The sequence below is a fragment of the Anomalospiza imberbis genome, chromosome 2 (assembly GCF_031753505.1).
Source record: "Anomalospiza imberbis isolate Cuckoo-Finch-1a 21T00152 chromosome 2, ASM3175350v1, whole genome shotgun sequence".
Lineage (NCBI taxonomy): Eukaryota > Metazoa > Chordata > Aves > Passeriformes > Viduidae > Anomalospiza > Anomalospiza imberbis.
In genome coordinates, this window is record NC_089682.1 from 29,009,585 (window position 1) to 29,032,805 (window position 23,221).

General features: G+C 36.7%; 1 long non-coding RNA gene across 3 annotated transcripts in view; it reads right to left on the reverse strand.

Moving 5' to 3' along the window:
* The window catches only part of LOC137468516 (uncharacterized), a 111,662-nt gene extending 89,641 nt beyond the window's left edge, over window positions 1–22,021 (reverse strand). For all 3 annotated transcript variants that reach the window (XR_010996017.1, XR_010996019.1, XR_010996018.1), the window contains exons 1-2: window positions 21,891–22,021; window positions 21,516–21,553 (exon numbers count right to left, since the gene is read on the reverse strand). This is a non-coding gene — a long non-coding RNA (uncharacterized lncRNA). The remainder of the gene's footprint in view (window positions 1–21,515; window positions 21,554–21,890) is intronic.
* Between the last annotated feature and the right edge of the window lie 1,200 nt (window positions 22,022–23,221).

Sequence of the window (23,221 nt, forward strand, 5' to 3'; positions counted from 1 at the left end):
TCACCTCCATACTTTCCATTAACTAGTAAAAGCACAGTTGATACCATAAGCATACAATTCCTGTTCATGGAGCATGGTAAATGCTAAAGCAAATTTCTTTCAGGAACACAAAGCCTCTAGCCCTATACTATCTGCTCGATCAACACCCATTCTGTAGCTTTGACAGTTAAAATATCAACCTCTGAAAAATGAGCATTAGGACTAGTATCAAAATCCAGGAAAAATGCCATTTATATTAATGACAAACTTTATAAATTACTCTAAGCAATTCCCACGTATAAATGCAAATCAGATTAATATTTAAGCCAAAATTCTGAGGTACAAATATACAATTGACAGAAAGGGAAAAGGGGTATGTTTTTATTTTTGTTGTCTACTGCACTGAAATACCAAGTGTCCTCAAACCACTGCTTAATGACATAGACTGGAAATGAAGTAGCTGAATGAACCTCCTCTATGGACGTATTCTGCCAACTACCATTCCAGTGCCAGCAATAAATTCCTAGACTAAACAGTTTAAATTTGGCATTCTCATTTGTGATGCTGTACTTATGCTACACTCACAAGATTGATTCTCTGAATTCAAAGTATTCTAGCAAATGAATTATTAGAAATATGAAATTTTGGCTGACAAACATATGTCTACAGTGAATTAATCTGATATTTAAACAAAACATTCTTCTTATAAAAAGAAATTTGTGGTGGTTTGAACAATAATAGCTACATTTAGGGTCAGTCAGGTTTCCACTCTAATTCGTACTTTCAGGAGACTAAATCATCCAAAGCTGACTGGAGCCTGACAACCAGCTCTCGGATGAGATGAGATGCTTATTTTAGTAACCAATCGAAATAATTTTTTTTGTATCAGATCTTTGTGATTTTCTTCCTAAATTCACCTGTTTTAAAAAAGAAAATATTACTCTTTTGTAGCTAAAATGGTTTTCAATTAAAATGATTTTGTTCAAAGACTGGCTCAGAGTGGTTTAGGTATTCTGACAACAAAAATGGAAGAAGTATGAATGCTTAAAAATGGACTACAAAACAAGCAGAAAAAGCTTCACAAGCATTTTGAAATGTGGACTTAATATGCATGTGTAGCAGCTGGATTGACACAATGGACCCTAACGGCTCCTTCAGGTTCCTTTCATACTGTATTATTCACTCTGCAGTTAGAGTACCAAAGACAACATTTTTGGGAAAAAGCCTATATTTTTGCAAACAGCTGCATTTAGACAATGACACAAGCAATGTTATCATATAACTGAAACAATAGAAAAGTGCTCTTGTTTAATGGAAGTATTTAGTATCTGGATATAAGGTCGTCCATGGGCAGCAACGGATGCAAGTCAGAGCACTCTCTGATCCAGGATTACAAAACATTTAGATGACAGATTCCATAACTGAAAATAATGTAGCCTTGTCCTTTATTTCCTCACCTGCCAGTTTTCAAAGATCATTCAAATTTTAAAAATGTTGCTTACATAACTAAGCTCATTTTCTGTTAGAAATAATGAAAGATGTTTTGGATTTATTGATCAATTTTATCTGATTTATGAAAAACACTTTTGTCCACTCTTTTCAATTACAAGTGATTGTACTGTACTGGGAATACTGAGCTAATGCCCTCGAGGAAGACCATGTGACTGTAATTATTTATGAATTAACATGTCACAGATTTGAAGCTTTGAGACAAACACATTTCCCAGCTGCACATTTGTGACTTCTGAGTTTGTAAATGAAACAGATGAAATAATGACTTGCTGTTTCTCTGTGTTCCTCTTATATATTGGCTAGTTTGCTTGTTAGATATTTAAAGACAGGCACAAACTCTTACGTAGATATTTATCATTCACAGAGAGTGTAAATTAAACATGCCATTACTTTATCAGCTATGATATTAAATACTTGACGCCAGACTGGATTTCTCTACAAGTGATGTTATCATTGTTTTTAATACATCGTTTCCCTTTAGAGATATGGAAATAATTTCTGAAAGTTAAGGTTGCTTAAAGACAACACAGTACAGGAGTAAAGTCCTGAAAAAAAGAGTGACCTGCTTTATAAAGCTCAGTTATATGTGCTTAGTCAATGCTTTAACTTAATTTGTGCTCTGTGAGTCAAACAATAATTTGGCTGATATTATTAGATACATACTTGTTTGGTTTATTCTGAAAACTTAAAAGTCAAGCTGAAATCAAAGTCATATGTCTTAATCGATAGCACAAACATAAGGGCAAGAAATAGATGTAGAATACATATGGTTTTGCTGTCAAATATAAACAAGTGTAGCTGATACACATACATACATATATTTGTTAGCTGACTATGTAAATTGAGATGAAAGCCCATTTTCAAGCATGACCTGTGATAAACAAATGCATATAAATAAAGAATAACTCAAGATAACTCTAGAATAACATCAATTAAAACAATTACAACAACTTCTAGTCATCATGAAGTATTGTTTCAGTTCCATCTTAAAACAGGAAAAGCTCGCAATTGTTCTTAAATCAACTGGTAACTGATTCCACATTTGTGGAGCCTTGAAACAAAAAGCTTTTTATCCCTAGTTTGTATTCATTCTAGGGCATGGTAGTTCCACAGCATGAATAGAGTGTAATGTATAAGCTGCTCTAAAGGAAAGCAACAGGTTGAAATAGTGGACATTGATAGACACAGTACTCTAATTGCTATTTTATATCCATATTTTAAAAGCGAGATTTTACAAGAGAAATAAAAGTCATATCTAGAGTTGACACGATTGGCAAGTTGAAAGCACAATTCAGATCTATGAAATTTTACAAAGCATTTGATAATATGTCAGATACAAATGAGTAAGTACAGAAAAAAACCCCAAAAATATAAGTGAATATAATGCAAAAAAAAAAAAAAAATTTGGAATTCTGATAATTAGTCTGTGCTATTAACTAGAATACTAAAACTGCCTCTTCATGCCCCCTTGAAGACAGCAGGGTATAGAGGAACTTAAAACTGTTATATATATGTGTGTGTGTGCATATACAATGTATTTATTTGTCTCCTTTAAACATATAAACATATAAATAAATAATAACAATTTTTCTCTATCCTTCAAACCCATTTGTTTTCCAGGTATTGATTTCCATGTTTTCCCTAGATAAGTCCCCAAGAGTTTGGAGAACTGCTAGGATTATGACATCAAAAGGGACAAAAGATTGGAAGCAGCATAATGATAGGAGGGTGGGATATTTGAATCATGCTCTTTAATTTTTTTTTTCCTAAGCAATTACAGGACTTAAATTCTTGATACACACATGAGAAAAAGACATCAGTTTTTTGAGAAAGAGCTCTGAATGCTGCCAGTTGCAAAGTTCCCTAGAAAGTCATTGTGAAAAGGGGGGAGAGTATAATGATTTGATACTGCTAAAATTAAAAAAAAAAAAAAAAAAAAGATAAAATTGAGAAATCTCAGTGGCTGTTGTTTCTTTATAAATCACAATGACACAGTAAAGGACACACAAAAGTACTTTTTACCCTTCGCCCATCTTTTATAAAGGTCACATTCAGGGGATTTCTGTGCTTCCACTGAACCCCCAAAAAAGAATACTCTGAGAATAGAAAAAAGAAGGGTGGCATGACTAGAAAGGCGAGATGTCTGTGTGAGAAAGACTTTTTGGAAAAGAGCCTGTCGCCCACAAAGTACTGCAGCTTGAAGTACTCAAAGCTGCGTCTGAGGCAAGCCATGGCTCCTGCAGACAGACAGAAGGGGAGGCCAATCTCATACCCCAAATGGTCGGTGCTGTTGGTACCCATCCCTGGGGCGGGTAGGATACTGCCTGCTCACCCTTTCACAAGCTTGGGAATGAGTTGTGCCTTGGCCAGGGCACTGTCACAATTTGTTATCACTCAATATCAGCCACTTCCTTTGTATCAGCTGAGGAACAGCACCAAAATCATATTGTTCCAGAGAGAGGACTGCTGGGATGGAGGAAAAATGTCTATGTATGTGGATTTATGACCCTGGAGACTGTGAACCTGCTGGACCACAGCCTTGCAAATGGAGTAAGAGGACAGTAGGTCACCGTGAATACTTTTTCAGAGATAGCTCACTTTCCAAAAACTCTAAGCCCTACCTCCCATGCTGCTGTCTGCAACAATGCCCTTTTATTCTGGTTTCTTACTAAGGATGAGGATTTTGAAATCTAACGCCGTGCCTGTCCAAGAGGTGAACTATGCTATTTTTAACTTCTCAGCACCTGCAAAGGCAGAGAACGAACCTGTCCTGGAAGGCACAATTTGGTCAGCCCAGGTGTTTGCAGTAGCTAACGCAGTCCCATTTTATCCTCACTGTTACCCACTTACACAAAAATCTTGTGTCTTCCTTTGTGATTGCAGAAAATTTTCTGCAGGGAAACCCAAAACACCAAGATCAAAAACTTGGACCCAATGAAAGCAAAGACTGTATCCTGATTCTTGCCTTAAATATCAAGGAAACTTTTTATAGGAGGTCTGCATATCACTGATAATCACTGTCTGATATTTAAATCTTGCACAAGGATTGACAAATGTAGATAAAAGCTATATTATGTTTTGTTTTGCTCCATTCTGTTGGAGTACACAAATACGAAATATGCATGCATGCATTACATCATGCAGTGAACAAACAATTTCAGAAATAAAAACCATGGTCAGGTTTAGGTTTAGACACATCTTTATTAAAACATATTGCCACAGTTAGATTTGGACTAGTGGGAACCTTTGATCAGAATGGAGTAATTTTCAGAATCACTGTGGGGAGTGTAGAAAAAAAGTCTGAGTTTAGAAAGGACAGACAGAAAAGTAGGAGGTTAATATTACAGCCTAATGGGAATAGTAGAAGGTTGTCTGTGAGTGAACTAATGATATTCAGTCTGTAAATTTTGTAGATCCATAACACCTAAGATTTGCAAGGGAGAATACTGTCTGTTGGAACCTGTGCTTAATATGGTTATATTATTCCTTAGTAGTTGGATAGCCCTCATTTCCTAAAGTCCAAAAAACCAAAATAAAAATAAAATTAAATGAAAATAAAATAATCATTTGGAGAAAAGCCACACGGTAGGGCAAAACTGGCAAAATATAGGCCGACTTTTTAGCTTGGCACACATAACCACAGTGATGTAGCTTTACACTTTGCACCTTCTTGAAGATCAACTTTTCTGAAATCAGGAGTTAAAGAAATGGTCCAACTCAGTTGCAGCACATCATCTAGTGGTTGCCAGTTACAGAAATCTATTTTGTTGTAATGCAACAACCATGTGCTAACTCGCTGGAAATTAGAGCAGCTCTGCAGAAAACTTGAGCTGCTGCTGTGGTATTATAGCTTTATAACAGAGTCAGTAAATAACTTATCTCCAGTGAGTCTCAGAATGGCAGCTGTAACTGTCTCTGGGTTCGCTATTTTAGTTCCTTTATTGTTCACACAGTTCCTTCCCTGGCTCTATCCTAATATTGCTGATTGAAACCAAATGACCCTGATACTCTTTTTCTGAGTAACTCTAGTAAGTTTGAGTCCTTAACTAAACATGGTGAAGACTTAAAATAGAAGGCAAAAAAGTGAGGATTCTCTGAAGTCTAAATTGTTTCTTTCTACTCACACAATAAGAAATAAGATTTTTTTTGTTACTGAAAAACTCTGCATCTGATCTTTTAAATAATCTTCTTCTTATACAGCAGTCACATTACATTAAATGACCCAGAACTCCCAACTAGATAAATCTTATTTTCAGTATCAGCTCTCTAACCTTGAAATTTCAGCCAAATTCTTCAGTTAAGGTATTCTAAAGACAAATAATATGTCTTTTTTAAGATTCACAGCAGGAAAGGTTATGTTTGGAAGCAAATGAATTTTTAAGAAAGTGCACCTGGGCACCTCTAGCCATGAAACTAAGCCAAGAAGAATCATCTGTGACTGTGATTCAAAGGAAGGTTAAACACCTTTCTCAGAAAAAAATCACGATTTTCTGTATAAAGTGCCTGGTTTCTGTGAAAGGAGACTGAGAGATATCTACTTCCTGAAGACAAAAATACATTGGTGACTAAACAGAAGTTGGAGAAAATTAGACCTAGAAGCCCAAGAAGAGTGATAGCTAGAAACAGTTGTGAGGGAACCTCTGAAACCCCACAGTTAATCTGAGAGTAGATAAGAGATATGTACTACTGGAAAATGTGGGAGGCAAGATATGACTACAGGGTCTTGATGATTTTGAGCAACATGGGATTTAGACAGAAAGAATCAGCCTGATGGAAGACAGCTGAGGTGGAAATAGAGTCCAAGCTGTTCACTTGGTGTTTGCTGAGTAGTCCCAGTTAGGCTGAGTGATGTGCAGCATAGAATAGGGTCCCAAGGGTTTTAAGGGTTCTCCAAACTCATGGAACCTCCAGTTCTCTGCCTACTTGAAAGACAAGTGAAGGTTAGGAGAATAAGAGAAACAAAATTTCTAAGAGTAAATTCTGTTACTAGGTAGGTTAACCTGCTTTCAAGGTAAATTAATCTCTGCTGTTGGTTACAGATGAACTTGGGAGAAACGAAGCATCAGCACACCTCTCATATGCAGAAGATGTGTCTTGGACTTTGTAAAGAAGATAAACTTTACTGGGATTGTAAGTTTCTAAGAAGAAAAAAATTAATGGCTCTAAATCTTAGAAGAAGAAGGTGTTTCTGTAACTACTTTATGGAATGAGAGTGATGACACCTTGGTGAACCTAGGGAAAGATACTTGATAGAAAGACAATGAGTTAGCAAGCCAAGTGGAGGTCCATGATTCTATCAGAGTAGAAACCAATTATTCAGGAAGATAAGGAGAACTAGGACTTGGGGACTCCGGGTAGCATCTTATCTTGCTATGATGCTGACAACCAAATCATGAAGACAGAGGGGCAGAAAAAGAATTTGACAAAACAAAACCAAAAAAGCCTGGAAAAGGGACTAACTCCTCTTGTTCATTCAGGTTGAGGTTGGGTTTTTTTGTTTGTTTTTGGATTTATGTTTTTCTGTTTATTCTTGTTTGTTTTTTGTTGTGGTTTTTTTTTTTTTGGGGGGGGGTTGGGGGCTTTTTTCTTCTTTTTATCTTTTATCTTTTTTTTTCTCTTGCTGGTTTGCTTCCATTCACATCATAGTGCATATAGAAAGACCAAGCTTAAATAGATTATTTGACTGATATTTTTCTATTTCTCTGCCAACTAAACTTGCTATGAAAGATAATGGCCTACTTGAAAAAAATGCTTTTTCAGGCCTCTGACAGGAGCTTCTGTGAAATTGAGAGAGGTCAAAAGAAGTCAGCTGCCATTTTCACTCCCATTTTTTATGGAAATGGGCAACAGATTGGCGAAGACATTGCAAAGGCTCTAAGGCAATCACTCTTTCAATTTGTCCAATATTAGTTTCAATAAGAACTGAGAAGAGAAACAATTGCCAGCAGCCCCTACTTTATTTGTTAAGACTCACTCTTGTCCACTTCAAATCACCTTTGACATTTACGAGCTCAACTTTGCAAACATCATTTGAGTATTATTATTTTATCTGATGCCTCTATTATGCCAGTGGCTAGGATACCATCATGCATAGGTATCAAGAACACCACTGCTTCTTATGTCTCCACTTTGTGCAAAACTAGGAAGCTTTTGCTGTTGTAAACACACTAAACACCTCTAGTGTTACAAATGCATGGTATAGTAGTTTGTTAAAATTTACATGTATATATCTGAAGTCAGTTTGGAAAAAAGGGAGATGTAATTTGGCAGACACTCATACTAACTAGCATTCTGATATCAAACTAGCTTTTCCCTGCACCTACATTCTCTTATGCAGAAAACATTTTTTTAGAACCCATAGGGCATATCAAGAAAGTAAATGCTAATGGAGATAATAATATTAAAATAAATATAGGTTTGTATTCTTTGCAGCATGCCACGGTTTTGCAGAGTCACAGGAACAAGAAATAGGATAAAACCATGCCATACAAGAGAACAATGATATTGACAAATATTCCTAGGATGCAAATTCTCAGTGTGATTTACTCAGTATGAGTAGAGTGCATGCAATTTAGGTGTTGCAGGAAAACATCTATCTGAGTCAGAGAGTTTGAGATAGTATCCAAAAAAGAGAAAAAAATATTATCACTTTGGGAGGGGTCATGTTCAGTAACTCGTGCAGATTCTTACAGAAAAGATGCCCCTTTGCCTGAAGACAAAATTGTACAGCAAGTGCATTCTGCCTATAGTCTCCTGAAAGGCTGAAATTATGGGACTGTCAAAGAAAAGGGAAATTAATTGGAACACAAATGGTAGAAAAGTGGAATGGGGAATGCTGAGGGCCACTTGTAGAGACCAGAATGGCTATGTGAATTTGAAAACATACACTATATCTGCAATAAATTTTGTAACAGGATAAAGAGAGAACCAGGACAGCTTTTGCCATGTGGGACCCCAGGCAGACTATGGCTTATGCAGTCTCAAATAAAATTAAAAAAGAAGAAATAAATGCAAGGAAAGAAAGTTATTTTTTTCCTGAGAGTTTGCACATATCTGTGGGAGAATAAAGTTTTTGGGAATGCTCCCAGGTGAGGGAAAACTTGCTGATAATGGAGTTAAGCTGGACTGAGTAAAATTTCTGTAGCTCCTTTTTAAGTCTTGCTTGCCTCATAAGTATCTAGTAACAATAACCTTCAGGCATTCTGGGAACATACTCTTGGAATTACTTTAACATAGGTTCCTACATGTTTGAAGAAATATTTAAAAGTTTATTGAAATACTGCAATGTAAAGAGTAAATAAATATGAAATTTGTAGAGCTAATAGTAAAAAAGGAGTGAAATCTTTCCCCCTCCTTTTTGACTTGGGTACAGACTAACACATGTTCTAAAGAATAAACCATCAAATATCCTCTATATGTAAGCTGTCTCTCATTGGTTGCAAGTAAGCCACAAAATTTCTATTGACTGCACTGTGGAAGGATCAATGCCACTGACACCTTGATATTTGCTCCCACTTTCCATTTACTTTTCACTTGTGACTTTAAAATATAAGTGACAATGAAGCATTGTCTCTATGGTATATAAATGGGAGCTTATTTCCTGCATTTACTCTGGTTTTCCTAAGGGAAAGGGGATTTACAGTTAATAACAAATCCCGTTCCACATTTGGATTATTCCTGTGTACAGTAAAAACTCCTTGAATTTCAAATAATGCCAATTTCCATCTCAGCTGGAGAGGCGGTGGGGACCCTGGTGCTTGCTTTTTATCTCAGAACTGTAAGTGCTGCGGTAGAGGACTTGGCCACAAATAATCCCACGTGTCACCAAGGCTAGTGATAAGCAAATGCTCGCGGAGAAGCCCTTGCTCCCTAATCTTCACAGACCTGTCACCCTGCACTATGACAGTCTCCACAGCAGGTGAGTTGCAGTGATCAGCACAAGGCACAGCAGGTCCTGCTGTCCTGCTCTTTGCTCCCTGGGCTGTTCTGTGCACAAGTAGCATGGAAATGTTCACCACCCTTGATTGCTATCAGTAATGGATGGGCATATGGAAAGTGATCTAACTGATTACCAACTTTGTCTCTAACACTGTTTTATCAGTTTTATCAGCAACTTGCAGAAGGAGCCCAGCAGACAATACTAAACCTACACCCCAATGTTACATAACTAAAATCTTCATAGAAAGGGAGAGACAAATAAATAGAAACACAACTTTCATTTTTTTTTAGGAATACGTTTCTTACAAAAGCTTTTTGTTTTCTAATAAAGGAAAATGAATGACAGGATCATACTGAAACTGGAGAAACAAAGGTTGTTAAAACTGTGAAAAACTCAGCAGTAAAGGTATTGTTTAGTTTATCTACTACTATATTACCTCATTTAATTGTTTTGCCAGGTTTCTTTCTGGGACATCCATTATTACACTGTACTAATATACATTTAATCCTAGTACAACTAATTATATTTTTCCTTTAACCAGTATCTTACTCTCTGCCAACAGAATTAAACTTAATGAAATATATCAATATTGAAGACAGAAATGATCGCAGTTGCTTTGCCTACAAAATAATTATAACCACTAAAGATCATTCATGTAACATTCCAGTGGTAATGTCTAGAGAAAGGGAACAGCACAGTAGTGATATTCAAACAGGAACCCAGCACCCCCTCAACCCTGGAACCACTAATAACTTCAGCTGGAACAATTGACAGAGGGGAAATGAATCATTCCCTTTGACAAGAACAAAACCATATTAAAATGTAATAGTTTATTAAACAACTGACTTCAGAAGTTAAATTACTAAATTGTATCTCCATGGGTTTTAAGAAGCACGGTCTGATCACAATAATGGATTGCCTACAAACTTTTATCTTAGCCATCGCCTCCAGAGTTGATGTATTTAATTATTTAAACATTGTATTAATGAAACATGTTATACTGGTAAGAAAACTACTTTTATCACAGCACATGAAAGAAAAAAAAATATGTGGTTTACACTGCACAACTGCATTTGCACCCCCATTGCAAATAGCAAGAAGCATCCTCTCCTTGATCCTCTTTCCAGCTGCTACGCAGAAGTAATTTATTGGCTGCCATTGTTCTTGATTCTGACTTGATTAAAAAAAAATAGAAACCATTTAAAACATTTTGATGCACCTGTTGTGCTGCATTATGGCCCACTGTGATTTCAATTTATGTCACACGAGAACATGCCACTAAAGCACCAGATTGCACCATGTGCAAAAACCCTAGCAGTGCTGGAAATTGATGTCACAGCACATTTTACAATGCATATCTGTTCACATAATGCACTGAACACATAAATTAAGATTAAAAAGAAAAGGAAAAAGAAATTAGTCATGGCACAAATGAGGTTAGACAGAATCATTCTGATTTGCACATGTCCTTTTGAAGCTGGAAACCTCTGCTGCAGAATGAAGACCTCTCTCATTTGAGCTGTTGAAAACCCAGTAGCAATAGCAGATCACCAGGTTTTTTTTTGGTGGATCAGCCACAAGAGGGAAGTAAGACAGAAGTGGGTTTCAGGTGCTTGCTGACATCAGAGTGATACTGTAAACTAAGAAAACTTGGAAAAAATCCATGTTCTGAATCGGGTAGGACCTAAAGATGGATAGTTCTGCTTATCTCTGCTCAGTGCTGAAGCCTCTCCCTCAGGTTCTTTTCTGGTCCTATCTTCTCCAGCTGCTATCCTGTCTTTCTCCTTGACTAACTGTCCCAAGAGGGATAAAGAATTTGGCAAAGTGTGCTGGAGCACATTGAAAGACCAAAACTTAGGTACTTAAATGGAAAATGCAGAAATGAACAAAATATTAATCATATGAGCTTACAGTTAAGCACCTTTGAGAGCCCTTAAGAAGAGAGACTTGGCTTGAAAATCTGCACTATGAACACACTCATTGAATAATCATGTTTTGTGGAAGAAGAATTCAAATACATTGCAGAATCCTGTACAGAAGAATCCAGCAATGCTTTTTCTTTTCACAAGGTGCAAGAAGAAATATACATTTACAAAGAACATTTTTAAGACCTGCAACCTCTTCATTGGAAAAATGGCAACAATAATATTTCTCTTCTTTACAGTAGTATCGCAAATTTTAATAATTACAAAATCCCGAAAGAAGTGCTTGGAGAGCATTTAAAATGCTAAAAATGTTAAAAAGCCATTCCTTAACTGACCAAACAGTGTCTTAAAAATCCAACTGCTATAAGGTAGCAACCCTTTACAGCCAGAAGAGCAGATGCACTGTAGATTAAACCAAATAAAAGACCTTTTTCTCAAGGAAAAAAGAACATAACCACCATCTGAGTTCTGCTTGCAAACCAGTGACATTTCCAGTGATGTGCTGTCTACTTTTGACTACTGTCCTTAAAAACAGATGTGAAATATTTGGAGACCAGACATCAGAAGAGAATGAGAATGACCAGAAAGCAAGACCTCTGAAAGAAAAGTGAGGGCATTGTAGTTATTCTATCTAAAAGTAAAGAAGAATGAGCAAGAAATGATAGAAGCTGAGAGATATGTAAGAGAAAGTGAATCATCTGTATGACAAGCCCAATGTGGATAGGACAAGAAATAATAGCTTTGAGTCATAGCAAGAGGGATTTAGGTTAAACATTAGGAAAAAAAAATTGTAATTGTAAGGAAAGTTAAGCACTAGGGAAGAACACTCACCTCACTTGAGGAGACTGTGGGATCTCCACCGCTGGGAGATTTCAAGGACAACTCATGCAGATATCTTTTGGGCACATTCAAGGTCCTGCTATTTAGATGGACTAACTGATGAAGAGAGTCCTGTTTCCTGTGTTTCTAGGTTGTGCTATATAATATGAATAGATAGTGAGAAATTGTTTCTGTGAGAGCTACAGAGACCATCCACTAATGAAAAGCCATTAATGAAAAGCAAGTTTAATGGACCTTCCAAAAATATGCACCCTCATTTCAGTGTGGGGTGGTGATATCCTATTGCTGAGGGAATCCTGTTTGACTGACAGGAAAAGGACCAGGAAATTAATTCTGCCTGGAAATTTCCTTCTGTGAAGTAGCCAAGCCCTCTGGATGACTTTCCCAGGATTGTTCTCCTTCTACTTACAAGCATCTGCTAGGAAGTAGCTCAGTGCAAACTGAATAGATGGGATGCTGGTGAATTTGTGCTCCAGGAGGACAGGAAGGAACCTGAAATCTCAGAGGAGGGGTTCTGTGCTTTGACAAACCAGTTATTGAGAGTTTGCACTGAGGACTTCTTTCTGGCTTGAAAGACAAACAGTGCTTTGAATTCTTCTGCAGACTGAAGCAGAGATTATGGGGATGGAAAACGGCCAAGGGAAAGGAATTTTGCAGGGAAAGCATGCCTTATGGGAGACTTGAACTCAGTCAAGATTTCCACTTATCTTTAATGCCCTGCACCTGCCACATGGCATGGCTCATGTGTTATAGGCTCTTTCTATGAATAAGCCTGGGCTAGAGGAAGAGCTTCAACTAAGATTTACCTATTCCTCGCAGGAAAATTGTGATTTGCCTCAGAGATCAGAGAAGTCAGGCTACCATGGCTGTGAGGGTGTGTGGTCCATGTCTGGCGTAGCAAGTTTGTTTAGGATCACTGGATTTATAGATCATGGTGCTATACAGGTAGCTGTGCAAAACAAGGGGCTGTTTTTCCAGGATTTCTATGTGGTAGCTCATTGCTTTATCTTTATGAATTGTGAATGCCTTGAAATACTGAGTAAATTATTAGTGTCCATGAGTTTTGCTTAGAACAGGAAAACATATCAGTCTTTTTGCAGGGCTAGGGATTCAAATTTTTTAAATGCATAATGGATTTTCACAGAATGTGACTATCAAAGGCAACTTTGGGCACTGTGGAGAGAAAACCTAGGCAAAAAAAGTAGGTTAGGATCAATGAAAACCAACATGTATAAATATATATAGAGCTGAGATACTGGTGAGGACCAGCAGAGGATTAGGAGATAATTAGCTTTTCGATGAAAGTAGTGTGAGGGATATTCTGTTGTCTCATATGAAGGTAGAATACAACCAGAGAGTCAGGGGAAACTGTGAAAATATTGGAGGAAATCTGCATCTCTACTCAAGGAAATTAGGTAAGATTGTCCTATTCTAGGGTTGCAAACAAAATTGACAGACTTTCCAGAATCTTGACTCAGGAAGGTGCATTTATTACAATACTAATTTCAGGAACCACTCCATGATAAGAGAATCTTGGTTTCTAATGTGCTTTTGGAAGCTCTGAGAGCAAACTGACATGAAATCCACTCCATCCACGTGAAGTAATGAATGCTGGTTTCATGAGCCCCATGCTGTAACCGCACCTGTGGTTCTTGTGCTTAGCAGAACCGCACAAGGACTTGTCTCTTGCCTCTTCTTTAATTGCATCCTTCTTAGATAACCTGAAGCAAAGATGAGAAAGATTCACAGAAAGAAGCAGAAGGGTGAGAAGAAGATCTCGCTTTTGATCAGAAAATGCACAAGTGATACACAGAAGAGGTGAATTTCAGAGAGGTGTTTGTGAATCTCTGGTTCAAGTGGATTCCCAAATACTCGAGTTCCCGTAGACCGGACTGGCCAAAACAAGTGCAGTATAACCTTTGATGCAAATCTGGTAGAAAGATTGCACAAAATTCTGTCTCCTTAATCATATGAGAAGCTAGAGCAAAAAGTTCCCCTTCACTAGATTTCTTTTATTTTAACACACATAATCAATTCTATCTCCCAAGGCTTTTTGTCTCTGCTTTGTTTTGGGACCCTTCTCATGGCTGTTTCTCTCATTTCCTCCTATTCTCCTAGCTCACTTCCTCCTTCACTGAAGCAAAAACCAGTCAATTTTAAACAACTTACAACCCCTGCTTTTACCACCAGAAAACTGCACACCACATTCATCATGGGCTGTGGTTACACATTTGGGAGCAGAGTTTACTTGAATGCCTTTTAACATAATGGATAGGGAAGGCAGGGTTTTGGAAGATTAGGATCCTGTTTGTCAGTGTACCACAATACTGCTGCTTGAGTTGTGACTGCAAGAGAACTAGGAGTCACCCAGCAATGAGGATCTGAGGCCAGATTATTGACAGCTGCCTCTAGAGCATTTTGCTCTTTGTGTTCCAGCGAGTAAATAGCACTTTGTGTATCCGCTGACGGCCAGTCCTTCATTCGGGAGTGCGGAGGTGTGATATTACACTTCTGCTTTATCCAACTTGTCCTCCAAGTGGTAAATATGTGTGTGGGGGTATGCACATATGTAAAGAAAACTTAAAATAATATATGAAGGAATTACAAAATACAAGATGCCATAATCTTACTTACTAAAGAAAAAAAGAAAAAAAGAAAAAAAGAAAAAAAGAAAAGAAAAGAAAATAAAACAAAAACCTCCTCCTACATATGAGCAGATAAACAGTACTGCACCTCAAAATACTCCTGGGATGAAGAAAAGCCTGCTGATCTTAAATACCCTAAGAAACTTACACTGCTGTGAATTTCAGGACTTCAGCCAGATCAGCAACTCATAATATTCTCCGGTTTTGCCAACATAGTATGATATGAGAAAACACCTGTAAATCATGATGTAAGAATGTACCCTGGGCTATACTCCATTCCAAAAACTTTCAATAGGCAATATATCAAACATATAGCATACAACATGTCTGAGTGTTAGGAAATGAAGTGTAATTTTCCCTCTGCTCTTAAAAGTGAGGAAGTATGCATCCTCCTCCTGCCCTACCTTTGTCCTGTCCCCTTCAGATCTCCTGTGTCTCAGAGGTTCCCAAAATTCTCTCTGACTTCAGTTATCTTTAATCAACCAATTCCAGCAACACTTTTTAATCCAAACCCAAAAGAGGTCAGCCAAATTAGAATGGTGTTAGAGTCAATGAAATTAGGTGGACTTTGTGTTTAAAACACAGGTGTGATTTGTGCAAAAAAGCAATATTTATGTCCAAAAAAATAATAAAATCCTTTTTTTTGCTTTACTGCCTGGACATATATATTTCCTCACTGAGATTATTTGACAGGGGCAGCTAAAGAATATTGCACTCACACTATAAAAAGAGGATTTGACAATGTATAGTATTTAGCAGCATTAGGGTAAGGTAAGGATATTGCTCTGGGAAACACTATTTCTTACTGAAGACTTAACGTTGCCTTTGAAACCAGAAGGTAAATTGATGCACTGGTCTCTCAGCATTCCAATATCAGATACAGATGCATCTTAAAATATCACCGTAATATCATTCTTCCTATACTTTCTAAGGAGGCTTGTCCCCTGAATTGTCTATAAACTGCCCTCTTAACCCTTTAATATCAATGTTCTCCCCAAATTCTCAAAGGTATTATGTAGAGAAAAGTATTTATTAAAATAACATGGCAGGCCTGGCTAGAGCTGAGAAAACCAAGAAATTCACAGCTGAGATTGAAACTCCATCTTTGAGACACCCCGTTGTGCTTTGTTGCATTTTAATAAGTGTTCATATGACCCTCTGCCAGTTAATTATGGGGATCTTTAGAATTTTGTTCTGGCCCCCTTGCTCTTCACTACTGATGTGCTTCTTTCACTTCTATTTTTAGGGACCTTAAGGTGAGTTATCATTGTTAACCTGCTAACACCCAGATCTATTTTGCCAGTTTAGCTGATCCTACTAAAACAGCTTTTAGTCGTTTTGTCTTACCTCCCTAAAGTGCAAATTCGTACCTCAACTGAATGTCTTAATAAAAAAAGAGAGAGAAGAATCGAAAAAAATCAGATCCCTTCTCTCCCTCTCAACCCACTAAAAATAGTTCCAAGGTTTCAGTTCCATTAGATAAAAATCTATTTATAATTTACAGTATGACCAAAAGAACTGAGACAATGTTAGATCTTATTTAGCCATATCCTTTAGAGGAGATATTGGGTTATATTTTTTTTTTGTTTTGTTTTGTTGTGATAGTTGGTTTACTTTGGATTTCCCATTTGAAAAAAAAAGGAGAGATTGTAAGAATACTGTAAATATTCCTGTGGCTTTTCCTCTCTTGTTCCCATTTTAAGGTGCAAAAATCACCTTTTGTTACCTACACAGAAGTAAGAACACTACACATACCTAGGCAAATTTTTATTCAGGGGAGAGAGAAGAAAACAACCAACCAACCAACCAGCCAACTAAAGAAACCTATGCAAGAAATGTTTCTTAGTACCTCCTGTAGCTGCTTTCTGCATCAAGATTTTGTGGGTTACTTCTGGAAGAAACATGTATTGGAAAAGGAATGAATTTCCTATGAAATGTAGTCTCTCACCCAGGAAATATTGCTCTGATTGATGAAGTAAAGGAACCTCAGGAGGGGGCAGAAGTAAAACTAGACATCATTAATGAACAACTAAAATTCTGTTTATTTGGAGATTCCTAGATAAAATGAGGACAGAGACAGTTTTTTTTGAAACACTGTAGACAAACATTGATATTGTTATACATGCTAGAAACAATCGTCTGAATCTTCTGAGATTTGTCCATCACTAGAAAAAGTTAATGAATACTCTTTTAGTAGTGGAATTTTGCCATTGAATACAAATAATTTCAAAAGTTTATTTTCAGAATGTTTCATGCTTGTTTTTGTCAGACAGCTGGTGGATGGAAAGGGTTTCAAAAATAAAGAAAATTATATACAATGAATTACCAATTGCAGTAGATACTAGGAGATTAAATGTATTTTTATTGTGAGGACATAATGCTGCTATAACCTAACCTTCTCCACCCCCATCGGGTAAAGAACACTTAATGAAGGAGAGGATGCTTCTATTAATCTGTAATCCATTTCTGGTCTATATAACACCCATTAGACATTCACTAGTAATTTCTTCCATCTAACCCTTATTTTGGAGACAAAAATATTCTTTCAACATTTAATAAGAAAAGACTGATAAATAGTTGACTAATACACGTTTCCTATTTTATTTTTAATATAATCAGCAACATTTTGACACATTTATATTCCCGGTTACATGGTAGGCCATTATGCATTTTTGTTTAGAAAATCTTTCAAGATGTGCATTGCCAGCACTTCTGTTTTTTGAATATCTGTCAAAATCTACTTCTTAGAAGAAGTTTACCTGGGTGTAGCTTTTTTCTGAGAAGGTCATCCCAGTGGTGGAAATCCCAGTGGTATGTATAGCTTAGAAATAACATGATTTTCTGGTCCATGTTTTCCTACAGTTTCCAAACTTTCTTCTCTCTCTACTCAGGAAATATTAGATTTCTCAGTAGCTGCTGGGCTAAGCTTTCATTCTGCCTCTACTCCTAACAAAAGTTAATGCCAGCTTGTTGTCTCTGTTTTTTTAGCTTTGGTCCAAAGCTCATTTTTAGTTTACACTCAGACATTTGATCAGCTTCTGAGATTGTTTTATTAAATTTTTATTTAAAACAATAATTATAGGAAGAATACCTTCTATAGAAGAGAATACATCCTTAAAGCTAAGAAAGCCCCTACTTTGCTTTTTTGTGAGCAAGAAATGCAACTTTCTGTGAGCCTGAAACATTATCAAATGAAGGGCTAAGCAATGGCATTAATTTTTTTAACATTCTGTTACTTTGGTGAACTTCATCAGTAAGTCTATGATTAACTTTTCTCTTTTTTTAAAAACAAAAATCTAGCTTTGAGTTAATCTTTTGTTATATCTAAGGAGATTGGGTAAAAATATTCCAGAGTAAAGCAATCCTGCTCCTTAACCCTATATGACTGTGAGCACAATGGTTTCCTATGCTCATACTTGCTGACAGGATATTACTGCTTTCCTTTGATATATAATTTTATAGTATCTGCTGCTAGTCAATTGCCCTTTGAGATGCAATTTTATAGTATCTTCTCCCAGTTTTTTAGACCTTTTTTATTGGTGTTGGTCAAATCAGGTGTATAAAGTAAGAACATCAGTATGAGGAGTTTTAGTTCAATGAGAATGAGCTGCCTAATAATTCTGCTGGCAGATTACAAGTCCAGTGTTATGACAGAATTCTGCCACCTTTTTCCCCAGGTTTTTTAGTTAGTTTTTGCTTGCCCAAAGGGCTGCTATCAAAACTTTAAGCCCTGATCTTGCAGTCAGATTTTCATGTGTGATCCGATTGACCTCAGCCAGTTTTTAAGCAGATAGTAACATCGGACAACCATGAATTTGTTCCAGAATTTCCTGAGACAATCAGCTGTAAAGTTTCTGAGAAATTCAGATAGGCTGGAGATCAGCAAATGCACAGGTCATGCAGGTTTTTGTCGCAGTAACACTTGCCCATGTGACATTGATGGGGCCCAGGATCTTTGGACAGTGTCCTTCATCCCTCTCTCTCTCATTCTCTGGATTTGTACAAAGACATTTACACATGCATACATATATATACACACATATATATATGTATGCAGCATCATGGAGCCAATTTACATACATGTATACGTATTATAACAAGTAAGCATTGGTGTCCTGAGTGTGTTTATAAAATTTCCTATTTGTTATATATTCTCTGTTTGAGATGATCTGTTTTCTCTAAAGGTGTCTGGGCATGCATATGACTTATCTCAGTCATGTCACCTCATTCAGGTAAAGCAAAAAAAGTGAGAGAAAAATGAAAGAACTTAGAATTGCTAAGTCCTTTGCATTAAAAAGTTATACACAAAAGTAAATCTATTACATGGCCGAGGACTTGGTTTTTGGTTTGGTTTGCTTTGGTTTATTGGTTTGGCTTTTGGTTTTGTTTTATTTTTGGTTTTTTGGTTTTGTTTTGTTTTGATTTTTTTTCCCCAATTATAGTGAATTACAGTTAGGTTATAGAAGAAAGAGCTCTAAGAAGTCCACTGACAGCAACTTTATATGTCTATGAAAGAATGAAGTCTTTGCTTCTGGACTTTGGGCTAATATTTTTACAGTTTTCTTTCTGTGGAAGTCATAAATGCAAAACTAGCTTCCAAAACCCACTCACCTCTTTTACTTATCCAGAACATGACTGCAAGATATAGCTCTAATAAATCAATCTAAAAAAGGAACTCTGATTTCCTAAGAGCACCAGAATAAAGTTTGCATTAATTCCTGGTTAAATACAACAGTTAGATAATTAATAAAAAAACTATCCAGAACAGTAAACACATTCTGGAGTTAAAATTATTTTACCATAATGAATATCACTAGTAGAAAAAATAGCACATCCCCACAAATAAAGACACAATTCTTCTGTTAATGTCCTTAAGTATTTTACATAAAAAATGTCATATACTTGCAACTCATACACGTGTAACCTTTTATTTAATCTATTTTTAATTTCAATTCAGCTATCGTCATAATGTAAAATACTCTGTGGAACAAAAATCTTGCCAGGACTTTGAGTTCTGACATAAATAAACTGGGATATTCTGTCATAAAATACTGGTTTTAACTTCTCTTAAAACTTGTATTTATTTGTTAAAATGAAATTATGGTAAATATGAAGTTGGAACTAATTTTTGTAAACTCTGATTAACATGCAGAAGTGGTAACTTGGAAAACTTCCCAGTCATACCTGAGGGATGAAGCAGGAGGATTAGAGATACTGAGTGAAACCCCACAGAACTGATATCCTTTTAAAAAGCTGTAGCTCTTGTTTCTTATAAATTTAGCTGCTTTGTAGTTTCTCTACAACCTCAAATTTTTTAAAGAAAATGTGACATCACTACAGGTAGCTTTAAGTTTTTCCTAACCTCCCTTTTACTTTATAAATATCTCTGAATAAAAATACATGCAAGGCTGGATCCTGCCAGGTACAGGAAATCCTGTAGTGGTTTATCAAGGTGAATGGATGTAGCTGAAACTCAAATTTGGCATACCCTCCCTTACATGGAGGCCAATGAGCAATCTTATTTTTGCCTCTTTTCCTTCAAACTTTGGTTGGATCTGCCTTCATTCCCCAAGTCACACATTTATTTATTTATTTATTTATTTATAATTTTTAATTAACCAAGCTAGGAAGAAAGAGAATTCTCAAGTTACAAAACTCTGCCATGCAAGGATATGTGTGGTTTTGTCAAGGGCCTGCATCCTTGGTAATTTTGGAGATTCAGAAACTGGTAAAAGATGTGGAGTTAAAGTAACATATAAAAGCTGGGAACAAAACTTGTTAAGCTATGCAGAGAGTGTTGTAATTGACCATCTACATTCCATAAGACTTTGCTGAATAACTTGCTGTTACTAATATCACCCAGCACAAAATCATGTTGCACACAAAAATCATAATTTTGTGTTTGTAAATCACCATGAAGATAGAAATTTGCATATGATGTCAGTGCTCTATAAAACATGCTAGTTTTTAATTTTTATTTTGTTAAGAATTGAATTTTTCTTTGGAGTTATAATTCTAGTCTACCTTACTAAGAAAACAGGACATTATCCATATTCAAATAAACTGTAAGCAAAACTAAAATCTGCCCTTTGTTTGAGGTAAATTTTATGCTAATTTTATTTCACATTAAAAACTTTTTTCTCCCCCAAAAAAATAATCAAAGACATGGGATAGCACAGATTTATCAGAGAAATATACTTTTGAGGAGTAAGTTTCTATCATAAGGAGTCTTTCAGAGGTCCTTGTGCCCTGTCTAAAAGATGGTCCAGAGGCTAAAACAGAGGTCACCCCCCAGTGCCAGCACCTCCTCTGTATGATGGAGCATGCAGCAGCAAGGAAAGTTCTGTACATTCTCTCTTGTAATGCAAACTGGCTGTAAGAGAAATACTAATATTAAGATAAAGAAATATTTACTGATATTCTCCGTGCCAAACGCTGCAGCTGTAACTGCAAGGCATGTGAAGATGGCAAAGCAGCCAGACCCCCTTCTTAAGAGTGTTTTTATTTTTTTTCCTATTAACTGTAGCGTGAGACTGCTTTTCTGCCTAAACATCTGTAAAGGGCTATGAAAACTGAAGTCCTTCAAAGCTGTTAAATATTTCCTGAGATTCACAATAAAATTCTGCATTACGGATCTCCAAGTAAAATCTCTGAAGCATTGCAAGCAGTACTTACATAATTTTCTGTTAAGTCAGTATTTGTGTTTTCCACACCTAGAAAATAAGGAAAGTGAATGTGGATAGGGAAGGGAAAAAACAAAGGCGAAGGGGGAAGGGGGCGGGAGGGAAGGGGTGGGGGGGGGGGGGAATAGACAAACCCTACCCTGAAACAGCCATGGAGCTATTAAACATATGCCAAAGTAAACAATAGTGTGAGGGTCTGCCATAGCTTTGCCCTGCAGGTAGACGGCAGGCGGCACAGAAGGAAAGCAAATGGCAAGGAAAAGAGAAAGACGGCACAGGATGTGGATGAGATGCCGAGCCCTGAGAGCATGAACGGCCTGATTGTGATCCTCAAGTCACACCATCAGCCATGCAAAACAGGACATACCTTTCTGCCTTGCTGGTTCTGTCGGCTGAAACAAAGCAGTCCCATTCTCAGCGGGAGGCCAAATCAAAATGAAATTTTATTTAGTCTGCACTGTCCCCAGATTGGGTTTCAGAATGACTGCTTTAGGAGATAGCATGGATGTGGCTGATGCATGCTTTGCATATGAAACTGCAATAGAGGAGGAAAAAAAAAATCTACATAATCAAAAAAATCTGTGCCGTGTGGATTGCAAAAACCCCTGGACGTCAGTGAAGCAGCTACAAAGGATGTTTTAAAAATGACCTTCCTGAAAAAAAAAAATTGCACATTTGTGCTTTGCAATACTATTTTCAATAAATACCTAATAGATCACTTTGCATGTAATTATTCAGAAGCTGCCCTGAGAGACTGAAATACCAAATAATTTTTCTGTCTTTTTTTTTTTTTGTTGTTTTAATCGTGGAACAGAATCACAGTTTGGAAACAAATGCAGAGAAAATGTATATCTCAAGAGGATTTCTGTGTCTTGCAGTGGCTGGGAGAGATTGCACCTCAAAATCCTCATCAATTTAATTTTTAAGTCCCTGTTTCCTAGAGTACCTAAAGAAAGGCCTACTGCAGTAAAGAACATCTGCTTTTTGTACCACTGATCTAATGCATTCCACCTTGCACTTTTAAAAAAGGACCCATTCTTTGATTAGACACACTTAATTTTACAGACTATTAATAAATAAAAAAGATCATCAACTGATCACATAGTATTTTCATTAGAAGTTAGAAATAACTTACAAAGGCAAGGACTAGTCTGCAGAAAATGCAGGGCATACACCGTGTAATGCCTTTGTTGTCAGTTATGCTGCAAATGAGATTTTCAAATAGGATTTGCAGAGGCAGGGCAGTGATCAGCACAGTGCAACATCCAGGAAAGGGAAGTTGAGCACAGTATTCTGTGATACAAGGGGGCAGAAGGGAGCCTGTTTGTAGATACATATTATTATCCATAGAAAACACTTATCACTGCTTGATTTTGCTACACCAGCTACTTGGAAGTAGGTGATACCAATAATTTCGTAAGTGCACATCTGTGTGGGAATGTGTGTTTGTATTTATCTGTGTGCAGGGCATGTAAGCCTGTAGTCTGTGCACATGCTTGATGCTTACACTGTAAAGGAGAAGCAAAAGGCAGCACAAACAATACATGTTTTCAACTGACAGATATTTCCCTACTGGGACAAACAATGCTCATGCTGCACTCTATATAGGTTATGGACAGCTAAAGAAGGGGATGGAAAAAACCCAAAAAACCCAAATACCATAGAATCTTTCAGAATGCAAAAATGCAAGATCCCAAA